Source organism: Myxine glutinosa, chromosome 14, assembly GCF_964187855.1.
Source record: "Myxine glutinosa chromosome 14, kmMyxGlut1.1, whole genome shotgun sequence".
In the NCBI taxonomy this organism is placed as follows: domain Eukaryota; kingdom Metazoa; phylum Chordata; class Myxini; order Myxiniformes; family Myxinidae; genus Myxine; species Myxine glutinosa.
The window spans coordinates 40,956,368-40,968,918 of record NC_136274.1 but is presented as its reverse complement, the minus strand read 5'-3'; positions in this window follow the sequence as shown (position 1 = coordinate 40,968,918).

The following is a 12,551-nucleotide window of genomic DNA, read 5'->3' as shown; positions in this document are numbered from 1 at the left end:
AGGGTTTCAATCATGAATGGGTCAGCACTCTGGCGCAGGACACTCCGCAGAGTGTGCAGGCATTTTTCATTTGTTGGAGTGTGCAGGAATTTTTCATTTGTTCAGGGCTGTTGAGGGGTATTAGTTTGCCTATTAAGCCTGGTGGTGGCTTAATGGTTAAGGTGGCTGGCTTAAGATCCTAGGGTATTGAGTTAGAGCCCTGTCGTTCCGTTGAAATAACACCAGTTGGTCGACTGAGCCTGTCATCCTTCTGAGGTTGGCAAAATAAGTACCGGCTTAATGGTAACAGGGGCAGTGCATCAACGGCACAGCCGCACTTCTATAAACAAGAGCGATAGTCCAACAACAGCATAGCCGGGCTTGGATCTGCTGAGTGGAGGATCTTCTGGCCCCCTGTCATGTGACCAGATCCTCAGCTCTGATTGGTGGGCGTTTGTGATGGACATACTATCGTGGCCAAAATTATTGGCACCCTTGCCCTTTTTTCAAATAATGCACCATTTGTTCCAGAAAATTGTTGAAATTAAGAAATATTTTGGTATCCACATATATATTTCTTTGGTTTGAAGTGGAACACAACAAAAAAAGCAAAACAATTACTAAATCTTAGCTTATTTAACACAGAAATCCTAAAATGGCCCGGACAATATTATTGCCACCTTTTAGAAGTTGTTAGAAATAATTATATTTCAAGCAGGTGATTCTCCTTTACTTTGGAATTGAACTCACCTGTGGTGAGTTGCAGGTGCCTGCAATATAACAATCACTCATTCAACCAGTTTAAATAGAGAAACGTAGTCATTCTGCTGTTTTGTGTCATTGTGTGTTCTGCAATGAGCATGGAGAAAAGAAAGAAAACCAGAGAATGGTCTGAGGAGGTCAGACACAAGATTGTAGCCAAGCATGGACAATCACAAGGCTACAAGTCCATCTCCAGAGACCTTGATGTTCCTATGTCCACCGTACGCAATGTTTTCAGGAAGTTTAAGGCCCATGGCACTGTAACCAACCTCCCTGGGCGTGGCCGCAAGAGAAAACTTGATCGAACATTGCAGCGAATGATTGTTCTCATGGTGGAGAAAGCACCTCGATCAACTGCCAAACAAATTCGAGCTGACCTTCAGACACAAGGTACGACATTTTCAACTCGCACCATTCGTCGCCAACTCAATGAAAAGAGACCCAGGAGGGAGGACCCCACTGCTGAGAGACAGACGAAGAAAGCTCGACTGGAGTTTACTCCAAAACACACCTGAACAAGCCACAATCCTTCTGGGAGAATGTCATGTGGACAGATGAGACCAAATTACAACTTCTTGGTAAAGCACATCATCTCTATGTTTACAGAAAACAAAATGAAACCTTCAAAGAAAAGAACACCTTCCCTACAGTCAAACATGGAGGAGGTTCAGTGATGTTTCAGGGTTCCTGTGCTGCTTCTGGCACGGAGTACCTTGAATGTGTGCATGGGATCATGAAATCAGGAGATTACCAAGGCATTTTGGAGCACAATGTTCAACCCAGTGTCAGAAAGCTGGTCCATCGAATGGCATGGGTCTTGCAGCAGGACACTTACCCAAACACACTTTAAAAAGCACCCAGGAATGGTTCAAGATTCAAGTTCAATTTCACCCCAGATCCACTTTTTTGGAATGGTTCAAGATTGGTTCAAGATTCCAACCAGGAATGGTTCAAGATTCAAGTTCACCCCAGATCCACCTTTTTGGAATACCGACTTCTTTCCTGGAAGTCCTAGCAGTGTCCACGTGTTTTTTTAACTCACCTTCCCATGCCTCCTCCCCCCAATCCCTCTCCCTCCCACAGATCTCCCGATGTCCCTGCTCTCCAACTTGTTCTCCCGCTCCCTTTATCATATGTTTTATGTTTTATGTGTCAGTTTGTCTTTTTTGTGATCAATGTTAGCTCTTACACGAGCATTGACCTTGTATACAAAAAAAGACAAAAAAACGCTGGACTGTTCTGAAGTGGCCAGCAATGAGTCCAGAACTAAATCCCATTGAACACCTGTGGGGAGATCTGAACACAGCAGTTTAGGAGAAGGCACCCTTCAAATCCAGGAGAACTGGAGCAGTTTGCACAAGAAGAGTGGGACAAACTGCCAGTAGAGAGGTGTAGGAAGCTCATTCATGGCTATAGGAAGCGATTGACTGCAGTTATTTTGTCCAAAGGCCGTGCTACCAAATCTATACCATCAATAATTTGGCAATGCCATTTATTTTTATTTTCTGATTTAAAAGGATATATTTATATTAAGTTCTGAATCAAAAACAAAGGTTCTGTAATATTAAGAGTGAAATAAAGAATTGTGGAGACCAAATACTTTTGTCAATTTCAACTTATTTTTTGGAGAAAATTGTGAGTTATTTGAAAAAAGTGCAAGGGTGCCAATATTTTTGGCCATGACTGTACATCTGAGGGAAAATACACCTGACGGGCAGGCACATTAATGATTCGCCCTGCCTCCAAAACACCAGGGTGGCAGTTTATAGCTGACAGCCAACCCAAACTATAATTGGGCTTAAGAAATTTGAGAATCAGCTGGTATGCCTATTTTTATTTGATTCCCAAGAGAGCTTCAGTCCCATCATTGGGTTAGCAAGGATCCTGAAATTTTCATGGCGATATTTTCTGAAGATCTTAGTGAGACTCCGATTAGGGAAGGTTAAGGGGAAAAACCTAAACACTCCAAGTTGTTTCAGTTCACACCACACCTGACCACCACTCTCAAACGCAGGAGTCAAAATCATATATTTGTCTTCTATTTTACAATAATCATTGAAATGTCTCATTTTGCTCAAATCGTTTTTTGTAGAATGAAAAGCCTTAGAACAACAATAACAACAACAGCAAACTAGAGAGTTCATGGGACACATTAGCCCATGCTGTCTTGACAAGCAAGGACATGGGTGGGATTTACTCGAGGCAAATTTGATTGGTGCTTACAACATAAAATGACGTCATATTTTGTCCAAGTACTGTTAAACTGAAGGGTTTTGAAAGTGCTAAAAGGCGATTTGTGTTCGACAGTGTTCAAGTATGCAATTGATTTGAAAAATAAATAAATACATTTTAAGTTCGTAGAAAAAGCAAATTCCCGAAGTTTATCGCTTTATTTAACACGTTACATTTTTCCTTTGTACCTGCTGTTTGTGTTTGATGATGTCCTCAGAAACAGTAAGTTTCCTGTTTGGAATGATTTTCAATTTGGTTTGACTGCCAGGTAGGCAGACGTATATCCCACTCCTCTGCGCATGCGTGATCGGTCCAAATTCATCGCCAAAGTACTGATAAACTACAGGTTCATTTTCAGATTCATGTTCAAAACATAACATCAATTGAACTTAAGTTGTTCCTCTATCGTAAACTGATGTTTGGAAACAGAATGACAGACAGACATACAGAAGTGAACCAATTACTTTCCGCTTCTCGTGTGCGGGGTAACATCGACAACCCCACGACGAATGTAATTGATGACAATTGTTAAGGGGATGCCTTCAAGAGCATAACATGGCATAGCATTACAATAGTTATTTCCATTGCGCATGTTTCGGGTAAGTGTGAGGTAAATTGACCATATTAGGAAATGTGTCATTATTTGTATATTTGTACGCATGCAGCACCAGCATCTGTGGGCTTGCATCATTGGCTAAGGGTGTGGCTGTGCCGCTGATGCAATGACCTCTGTTAGTTAGTGTAGGAATTTGGAATTTGGCCATGGTGCCGGTGATAGCTCACCTACTCTTCATAATCGACACTGTGGGATCTTTAACGTCTACCAATGAATCCAAGGGACGGCAAACATATATGAATCACCCTGCCTGTGAAACACCGAGATGATAGTTTATATCTCGGACGGGATTCAAACCCAGGCTAGACAGCTTAGAGACGAGTCGGGATTCAAACCCAGGCTAGACAGCTTTGAGGTGAGTCTGGATTCAAACCCAGGCTAGATAGCTTTGAGGCGAGTGGGGATTCAAACCCAGGCTAGACAGCTTTGAGGTGAGTTGGGATTCAAACCCAAGATGGACAGCTTAGAGGCGAGTTAGGATTCAAACCCAGGCTAGACAGATTAGACGCGAGTCGGGATTCAAACCCAGGCTAGACAGATTAGAGGTGAGTCGGTATTCAAACCCAGGCTAGACAGATTAGAGGTGAGTCGGGATTCAAACCCAGGCTAGACAGATTAGACGCGAGTCGGGATTCAAACCCAGGCTAGACAGATTAGACGCGAGTCGGGATTCAAACCCAGGCTAGACAGATTAGAGGTGAGTCGGTATTCAAACCCAGGCTAGACAGATTAGACGCGAGTCGGGATTCAAACCCAGGCTAGACAGCTTAGAGACGAGTCGGGATTCAAACCCAGGCTAGACAGCTTTGAGGTGAGTCTGGATTCAAACCCAGGCTAGATAGCTTTGAGGCGAGTGGGGATTCAAACCCAGGCTAGACAGCTTTGAGGTGAGTTGGGATTCAAACCCAAGATGGACAGCTTAGAGGCGAGTCAGGATTCAAACCCAGGCTAGACAGATTAGAGGTGAGTCGGTATTCAAACCCAGGCTAGACAGATTAGAGGGAGTCGGGATTCAAATCGAGGCTAGACAGCTTTGAGGTGAGTCTGGATTCAAACCCAGGCTAGATAGCTTTGAGGCGAGTGGGGATTCAAACCCAGGCTAGACAGCTTTGAGGTGAGTTGGGATTCAAACCCAAGATGGACAGCGTAGAGGCGAGTCAGGATTCAAATCGAGGCTAGATAGCTTTGAGGCGAGTAGGGATTCAAACCCAGGCTAGACAGCTTTGAGGTGAGTTGGGATTCAAACCCAGGCTAGATAGCTTTGAGGCGAGTGGGGATTCAAACCCAGGCTAGACAGCTTTGAGGTGAGTTGGGATTCAAACCCAAGATGGACAGCGTAGAGGCGAGTCAGGATTCAAATCGAGGCTAGACAGCTTTGAGGCGAGTCGGGATTCAAATCGAGGCTAGACAGCTTTGAGGCGAGTCAGGATTCAAACCCAGGCTAGATAGCTTTGAGGCGAGTGGGGATTCAAACCCAGGCTAGACAGCTTTGAGGTGAGTTGGGATTCAAACCCAAGATGGACAGCGTAGAGGCGAGTCAGGATTCAAATCGAGGCTTGACAGCTTTGAGGCGAGTCGGGATTCAAATCGAGGCTAGACAGCTTTGAGGTGAGTCTGGATTCAAACCCAGGCTAGATAGCTTTGAGGCGAGTGGGGATTCAAACCCAGGCTAGACAGCTTTGAGGTGAGTCAGGATTCAAACCCAGGCTAGACAGCTTTGAGGTGAGTTGGGATTCAAACCCAAGATGGACAGCGTAGAGGCGAGTCAGGATTCAAACCCAGGATAGACAGCTTTGAGGTGAGTTGGGATTCAAACCCAAGATAGACAGCTTAGAGGCGAGTCAGGATTCAAACCCAGGCTAGACAGCTTTGAGGCGAGTCGGGATTCAAACCCAGGCTAGACAGCTTGGAGGGAGTCGGGATTCAAACCCAGGCTAGACAGATTAGAGGGAGTCGGGATTCAAACCCAGGCTAGACAGATTAGAGGCGAGTCGGGATTCAAACCCAGGTTAAACAGATTAGAGGGAGTCTGGATTCAAACCCAGGTTAAACAGATTAGAGGCGAGTCGGGATTCAAACCCAGGCTAGACAGCTTTGAGGCGAGTCGGGATTCAAACCCAGGTTAAACAGATTAGAGGGAGTCTGGATTCAAACCCAGGCTAGACAGATTAGAGGCGAGTCAGGAATCAAACCCAAGCTAGACAGATTAGAGGCGAGTCGGGATTCAAACACAGGCTAGACAGCTTAGAGGTGAGTTGGGATTCAAACCCAGGCTAGACAGCCTCGAGGCGAGTCAGGATTCAAACACAGGATAGACAGCCTAGAGGCGAGTCGGGATTCAAACCCAGGCTAGACAGCTTGGAGGGAGTCGGGATTCAAACCCAGGTTAGACAGATTAGAGGGAGTCGGGATTCAAACCCAGGCTAGACAGATTAGAGGCGAGTCGGGATTCAAACCCAGGTTAAACAGATTAGAGGGAGTCTGGATTCAAACCCAGGCTAGACAGATTAGAGGCGAGTCGGGATTCAAACCCAGGCTAGACAGCTTTGAGGCGAGTCGGGATTCAAACCCAGGTTAAACAGATTAGAGGGAGTCTGGATTCAAACCCAGGCTAGACAGATTAGAGGCGAGTCAGGAATCAAACCCAAGCTAGACAGATTAGAGGCGAGTCGGGATTCAAACACAGGCTAGACAGCTTAGAGGTGAGTTGGAATTCAAACCCAGGCTAGACAGCTTTGAGGCGAGTCGGGATTCAAACCCAGGTTAAACAGATTAGAGGGAGTCTGGATTCAAACCCAGGCTAGACAGATTAGAGGCGAGTCAGGAATCAAACCCAAGCTAGACAGATTAGAGGCGAGTCGGGATTCAAACACAGGCTAGACAGCTTAGAGGCGAGTCGGGATTCAAACACAGGCTAGACAGATTAGAGGGAGTCTGGATTCAAATCCAGGCTAGACAGCTTAGAGGTGAGTTGGGATACAAACCCAGGCTAGGCAGCCTCGAGGCGAGTCAGGATTCAAACACAGGATAGACAGCTTCGAGGTGAGTTGGAATTCAATCCCAGGCTAGACAGCCTAGAGGCGAGTCGGGATTCAAACCCAGGATAGACAGATTAGAGGGAGTCTGGATTCAAATCCAGGCTAGACAGATTAGAGGGAGTCTGGATTCAAATCCAGGCCAGACAGATTAGAGGCGAGTCGGAATTCAAACACAGGCTAGACAGCTTAGAGGTGAGTTGGGATTCAAACCCAGGCTAGACAGCCTAGAGGCGAGTCAGGATTCAAACCCAGGATAGACAGCTTTGAGGTGAGTTGGAATTCAAACCCAGGCTAGACAGCTTAGAGGTGAGTCAGGATTCAAACCCAGGATAGACAGATTAGAGGGAGTCTGGATTCAAACCCAGGATAGACAGCTTTGAGGCGAGTCGGGATTCAAATCCAGGCTAGATAACTTACAGGGAGTCGGGATTCAAACCCAGGCTAGACAGATTAGAGGCGATTCAGGATTCAAACCCAGGCTAGATAGCTTAGAGGTGAGTCGGGATTCAAACCCAGGTTAGACAGCTTAGAGGCGAGTCAGGATTCAAACCCAGGCTAGAGAGCTTAGAGGGAGTCGGGATTCAAACCCAGGCTAGACAGCTTAGAGGCAAGTCGGGATTCAACCCCAGGCTCGACAACTTAGAGGCGAGTCTGGATTCATCCCCAGGCTGGACAGCTTAGAGGCAAGTCGGGATTCAAACCCAGGCTCGACAACTTAGAGGCGAGTCTGGATTCAAACCCAGGCTAGACAGCTTAGAGGCGTGTCTGGATTCATCCCCAGGCTGGACAGCTTAGAGGCAAGTCGGGATTCAAACCCAGGCTCGACAACTTAGAGGCGAGTCTGGATTCAAACCCAGGCTAGACAGCTTAGAGGCGAGTCGGGATTCAAACCCAGGCTGGACAGCTTAGAGGCGAGTCGGGATTCAAACCCAGGCTCGACAACTTAGAGGCGAGTCTGGATTCAAACCCAGGCTAGACAGCTTAGAGGCGAGTCGGGATTCAAACCCAGGCTAGACAGCTTAGAGGTGAGACTGGATTCAAACCCAGGCTAGACAGCTTAGAGGTGAGTCGGGATTCAAACCCAGGCTAGACAGATTAGAGGCGAGTCGGGATTCAAACTCAGGCTAGACAGATTAGAGGCGAGTCGGGATTCAAACCCAGGCTAGACAGATTAGAGGCGAGTCGGGATTCAAACCCAGGCTAGACAGATTAGAGGCGAGTCGGGATTCAAACCCAGGCTAGGTAGCTTAGAGGGAGTCGGGATTAAAACCCAGGTTCGACAGATTAGAGGCGAGTTGGGATTCAAACCCAGGCTAGACAGCTTAGGGGCGAGTTGGGATTCAAACCCAGGCTAGACAGTTTAGGGGCGAGTCGGGATTCAAAACCAGGCTAGATATTTTAAAGCCATCTCCCTTCCCTGCATCTTTGTGCCTAAAACACATTCGCTGAAGCTTTTTCATGTCTATCCCTGTGTAATCTGTCTTGTATGTCCTTTTTGGGGGAAAGACCAGGCTGTGTTTACAACTTTTGCCTTGAAGGCGGGTTTGGCGCAAGAAGGATGGGTGCTGGTCATGTTGGCAGAACATGACGTGAAGTCTATGGCTGGGGCAAGCCTTGATTGATGGAAGAATTGCCAATCAGCGTATGATGGATGACGCTAAGCTATGCCATGGGTTGAAGTGTAGCCTGAGAGAGATGAACCCTGCTGCATGGAGATGCTGCGATTTCCTTTCCAACTATGCAACGGTCACATGGCCTACAAGAGGGTCACAAAGATATTCCTTGTCTCCTCAATTCTCTCTTGTCCTTTCTGCTGTGGTGTTCCTGAGGCCTTAAGGTTTATCTCGTTAAGGATCTACTGACTGTATGATACCCCAGGCGCATATCTCCTGTCGTAAATAAAAAGTGAAGATCAATGCTTAAGTGTTCCTTGTTCTCCCTCTCCTTGATTTATTAAATACGCACATGAAGTCACTTGGTCTCTGAGTTATTTGAGTTGCCCTGCTTGTGTGCTGCTTTAGTAATTTATCGTCCGTCAAAGGACAGATTTGGTTTGGGACGATTAGCTTTTTCAAACCCTACCCGGGTTCCTTTACAGCTGCGGACATTCACAAGCAGCACATGCATGCGAATCCCAATGCTACATGCCCCCTCAGCCACCGGATCGGTTTCATCACTTGTTGGTGAGTCATTAGTGAGGCGGCTTTCTAGGGTTTGAATCAGCAAAGGGCTTACCTTGTGTAGCTTTTCTTGGCTGGAAGAGCATGGGAGTTTATACAGTCACGTAAAAAAGTAAGTACACCCCATGTAAAGTTTTGACTTTTTCCACATATTTCAACGTACAGCTATTTGATCTTCATTTCAACAATATTGATCGATAAAGGTGATATAATACAACAAATATCATGAAACATTTACATTTTGGAGTCCATTGTATAATTTAAATAAACATAAATGCAAATTTCGCATGTGGAAAAAGTAAGTACGCCCTTTACATTTATCACTACTTCAAATACCTAAAATTAGAATCAGGTGCACCAGCTCAGGTGCAAATGATTAGAACATCGTTGGAGAAGATCTGGGAGGAACCTGTCTTATTTAAACCTTAGACATTTAGTTTGGTTTGCTCTTTGTTGTTGAAGTGTGCGGCGTCACCATGCCAAAATCAAAAGAGCTCTCTGAGGCCTTCAGAAAGAAGGTTATAGATGCCTACGAGTCTGGGAAGGGATTTAAAAAGATCTCCAAACAATTTGAACTCAATCATTCGACTGTCCCGAAGATCATCTACAAGTGGAGTAGATTCCAAACAACTGCCAACTTGTTCAGGCGAGGCCGCCCCAGCAAGTTCAGCCCGAGAGCAGAACGCAAGATGCTGAAAGAAGTCTCTAAGAACCCCAGAATGTCATCACGGGACCTACAGGTAGCTCTTGCCACTGTTGATGTCAAAGTGCACGAGTCTACCATTAGAAAGAGGCTGCACAAATTTGATCTACATGGGAGGTGTGCCAGGAGGAAACCTTTGCTGTCCAGAAAGAACATCAGGGCAAGACTAAAGTTTGCCAATGAACACCTAGGCAAAGACCAGCACTTCTGGAACAATGTGCTCTGGACAGATGAGTCAAAGGTAGAGCTATTTGGCCACAGTACCAGAAGACATGTTTGGCAAAAACCAAAGACAGCATTTGACCACAAGAACCTGATCCCAACTGTAAAGCATGGTGGTGGAAATATTATGGTTTGGGGCAGCTTTGCTGCATCAGGGCCTGGGCAGCTCATCACCATCATAGAATCCACAATGAATTCTTCATTGTACCAGAGGGTGCTTGAGGATAATGTGAGGCCATCTGTCGGAGAGTTGAAACTCAACCGAAGGTGGACCTTGCAACATGACAATGACCCTAAACATACCAGTGAATCCACCAAGGAATGGCTGAAAAGAAAGAAATGGAGGGTTCTGGAATGGCCAAGTCAAAGCCCGGATCTAAATCCCATCGAGATGTTGTGGGGGGATTTGAAACGAGCTGTGCATGCAAGAAACCCTCAAACATCACAATGCTGAAAGAATTCTGCATGGAGGAGTGGGCAAAAATTTCTCCCAGTCGATGTCAGAGACTGGTAGACAGTTATAAGAAACGCCTACTTGAGGTTGTTTCTGCCAAAGGGGGCAATACCACCTATCAGAGCCAAGGGTGTACTTACTTTTTCCACATGCGAAATTTGCATTTATGTTTATTTAAATTATACAATGGACTACAAAATGTAAATGTTTCATGATATTCGTTATATTGTATCACCTTTATCTATCAATATTGTTGAAATAAAGATCAAATAGCTGTATGTTGAAATATGTTGAAAAAGTCAAAACTTTACATGGGGTGTACTTACTTTTTCACGTGACTATATATATATATATATATATATATATATATATATATATATACATATACAGACTTGGCATTTAATATGGAATTTTTTTTTTTTCTTGACTTGGGTTTACTTTCTGAACTCAGTATATCAATCTGGTGAGTTTCTTTTACCCTTCGGTGATTTCTTTGTTGAAAGAACCATGTCACTGATTGTCTTTCGCAGCAAGAAGTCAATAACAGGATTATATCACAGGTGGCGTGACAAAATGTAAGGACAGGTACATTTGACGATTGGCTTCACAATCGGGTATGTAAGGGTTGTTGCGTTCTGTATTAGTGGAAAACAACTGCTGCACGTCTACAAAAGTTATTGCCGCTACCTCTGGAGATGGTCCGTCAACTTGACAATGCTGTTTGTCATGGAGTGGTGGCTTTACGAAATTCTGGCATGAAACAGCGTGCTATTGCTCGGCAGTATGGCGTCACTCAAGGTCAGTGGTCAAAGATCCTGAAATGAAATGCTCAGAGGGGTGTGCCTACTCCAATACCGAGGCCAGGACGTCCCCGCAGAACCACAAGGAGGGATGATCGCCAGCTGCACCGGTTAGTCTGCAATGGCCGTACCAAGTCAGCTAATCGGCTTAGGGCTGAGTGGCAGCAACTGACAAATGTGCCTGTATCCAGAAGGCTAGTCAACCAACGACTGGTTCAAGCAGGCTATCGTGCCAGGCATCCCCTGAGAAAGCCACACCTGACCAGACAACACAGCCAGCGCCGATTGCCGTGGGCCAGAGAGCACCGTCAATGGCAGCCAGGACACTGGAATCACGTGACCTTCAGTGACGAGTCTAGATTTCTGGTCTATCGTCAAGATGGCCGCGTCCGAGTGCGCAGACAAGTGCATGAAGCCCACAACAAAGATTGTATAGTGCCAAGAGTCCAAGCTGGAGGTGGTGGGGTGACCGTTTGGGCTGCTTTTCATGCAGGGGGCAAAACTGACCTGGTTGTTCTGAATGGAAACCTGAACCAGTTCAAGTACAGGGTCATTCTGGAAGAAACATTGCTTCCATTTGCTCGTGCAGCCTTTCGAGGAAACTTTGTCTTCCAAGATGACAATGCACGTCCTCATCGTGCTCGCATGATCCAACACTTTCTTGCTGACCGTGGTGTATAGCATATGGAGTGGCCTGCCATGTCCCCGGATATGAATCCGATGGAGAACTTGTGGGCAGAATTAACGCGTCAAATCGACAACTTGGACCAGCAGCCGACCTCTGTGCGTGAATTGCAGCAGGCTATTGTCACTGCATGGCAAGCGATTCCAGTCCAAACCTTGGCAAATCTCGTGAACAGCATGCCTCGACGTGTACGTGCTCTCCTGAATGCTCGTGGGGGTTACACGAAGTACTGAACTGTAATTTTACTGTCCGTAATCCCAGTCGTAATTTAGCTTTTGTTTTTGTTGAATTTTTTTTGGCTAATGTGCAAAATAAAGAGATACTTCTGGAAAACGTACAGAAGTTTAACACAGTACTGTCTGTGAATTGAGTTCGATATCAGTTTCCATCACTTTCAAGGATCAATTTATTTGCTTCGAAATGTCAAATGTGGTTTTTGTTTCTTTTAAAGGTCACATTAACAAAATCTAGAATAATTTCAACATAATTCCAATGAACTTTTGGTTCTAAGTCATCTTGAAAAGTAAGTTCACCCCCACAAAAAAAATATTCCATATTAAATGCCAAGTCTATATATATATATATATATATATATATATATATATATATATATATATATATATATATATATACGTATATATATATATATATATATATATATATATATATATATATATATATATATATACGTATATATATATATATATATATATATATATATATATATATATATATATATATATATATATATATATATATATATATTTATTTATTTATATATATATATATATATATATATATATATATATATTTATTTATATATATATATATATATATATATTTATATATATATATATATATTTGTATTTATATTTATATA